This window comes from Rattus rattus, chromosome 5, assembly GCF_011064425.1.
Source record: "Rattus rattus isolate New Zealand chromosome 5, Rrattus_CSIRO_v1, whole genome shotgun sequence".
Lineage (NCBI taxonomy): Eukaryota > Metazoa > Chordata > Mammalia > Rodentia > Muridae > Rattus > Rattus rattus.
The window spans coordinates 126,577,398-126,580,021 of NC_046158.1; positions in this window are offsets into that span (position 1 = coordinate 126,577,398).

Here is a 2,624-nt window from a genome sequence, read left to right on the forward strand (position 1 = left end):
GGAATGAGAGCATCTTCATAGAAGCAGGAAAGAGGGCAGGGGAATGGGAAAGGGGAGGAGATAACATTTGAAATGTAAATATATAAAATATCCAATAAAAAAGAATATGTACAAAAAAGAAAATGTGTTACCCAAGGTGATGGATGCAGACATGGGTGCAGGTGATGCTGAACACCAGGTGGAACTGCAGTAAAAGTCTGATTTCTCAATCAGGTATTGAAACCCCGGCACTCTTGACAAGTAGCTGCAGTTAAGGGGGAAAAACTATGAAGCTAAAACCAGACAGACAATTTCTTGGATATTATTTAGAAAACCTCATATCTGCTTATATTGTTTATCAACCTGATACAAAAGGCAAAAAGAAAGAAATGTGGCCATGCATGGAGTTGCTGCTCTTTAAAAAAAAAAAAAAAAAAAAAAAGCGTGGCTAGAATCTAAAGCTGTAGTATATATGCTTACTTTCTCGAGTATTTGTGATGACGTCAGATCTAGGTTCTGTTCATTTCTACCAGGGGACTTCTCAAGCTTGTGTGTTTTGTTTATCGATGGGAACATACAAACATAGGGGCTTTATAAGTAGAATTACAGTCTTTATGAAATTGGGTTAGCACTTTTTATTATGTGCTTAGTTAGTAAAATATACAAGAAATAACCATATTGTGTAAAAGGGATCAAAACCGTGAATGCACAGCTTCTGTGCATTACCCACCATCTCTTGCCTCCCTTCCTTCCAGAGGCTTCTTCCTTCTCATTGCCCTTCCTAAAAATGACTTTACAAGTTATCACCTGTCACGTGAGAGGCTACAGCCATAAAGTCTCGCCAACACAGCTGCCAAAACGTGGATGACAGCAATGAATGTCAAAGTGGACAGGGAAAAGCCCACAAGGCCTCAGCCTAGACAGAGAACGGTAAGCAGTGAGGAAAGTGGGAGTGGGAGACGTGGTCTTTCCCAGGGAAGAGCACACCAGCTGGTTGTCCAGTGTCAAAAGGTCAGCCCTAAAGGCACACATGCACTCAACTAGTTATGTGTATAAATATGTATGATACACACACACACACACACACACACACACACACACACACACACACACACATTACGAATACTAGCAGAGTCCATAAAGTTGGAAGAGAGTGGGGAGGATTATATAGGAAGATTTGGGGGAAGAAAGAGAAATATATTGTACTTGTAGTAAGGGAGAATGAAGCATTCCATCCTACATGGCAGCTCTGAGGGTTTAGATTTTTTTAAACCTGCTTTTAATAAGGGTTTTTAAATGTTTTAATACGTCTTTTAATCTGTCATCCACCAGAGATAGTGCAAAGGAAAGGTTAATAGGGTAAAGGAGGACGTGGACTTGTTTAGAAGTATTTCTTTGGAGCAAATGTAATCTGCTGTTGTCAGGATATTAGTTGTTTAGCTTATCCGAGTCAGCAGCAGCAGCTTGATCACAAATATCACGTGTGAATCAGCAATGGCAGGTCGATCGAGAAGAAACTGCAAGGCTCTGCCAATTAGCCCAAGTCTGTGGAAGTGACAAGAAGCTGCCAGAACATTACCAGAAAATATTTGGTGCATTTTTTTATGAAGTCATAACAAATGCTGACCAACAAAGAATGGTAAGGCATACCAATATCATCCAGTGTCAGCAAACTCCAGTACAAGCAAAACTCAACAATGACTAGCAGAGAATGGCAAGGTATGACAATACCATCCAGCATCATTTTTTGTTCATTAGGTTATATTTATTTTAAACATCATGTTTTCTCTCAAGCAACCACTCTAGCAAAACATCATATGTCCTTTTTCCAGGCTGCCTCCAGAAAAATGTCATGAGTTTGTTCTTAGGAAAACATCTTCCCATGTGTCTGCTTTAGCAAAAACATCTTCTCATAAGACAGTTTCCGGAGAAACATCATATGGCAGAACTGAGTCTCCAAAGAAACTAGAAATTTACACTTCACAGTTTCACTCCTTGAAACTCAAGAAATAAACAACTCAAAAACCTCAGAAAGTCCCCAAAACTGAGCAGATTCACTAGTCTCCTTCACTAAAAGGGTTATATTAAGTAGTTAGGACTCCGAGAGTCTCAATGCTGCCATACTGCCTGTAGGTGGTGCTGTGACCTTCCAGATTTCCAGCTTTTGTAAGCTGTTGTCCATGATGGATCTTTGAGTTAAACTTATTCCTATAAGTAACTTACATAAGAAATTTTCCCTAATAAAGCATTGGTTCACCCAGTTGGACTTCGGTGATATCCTGACTTTCATCTGTAATCCATTTCCTATCTGGTTATTAACATCTTCCCAGACACAGTGTCATACAATAGTTGTTCTCAACAAAGAAACCCAATTCAAAGGTGAGTTATGTAAACCACTAAAATTAAGTTCACTGAAACCTATCCCTAGAGACCCATCCCTGTAACTGCCCACACCTTATCAAGGAACAAATCCTATGAAGAGAAGTCTTATCTGGAGATCTTAAGTCCCACACAGTTACCTGTATCTGCAGCACCTTAGTTATTCTAAAATGTTTTGTTTTAGTAAATTGTTGTTCTACGTTCAAATTCCTTTAAAGTGGTCAGCATGCCACCCTGTTCTCTCTGATTTTCTCCAGTACCACGGG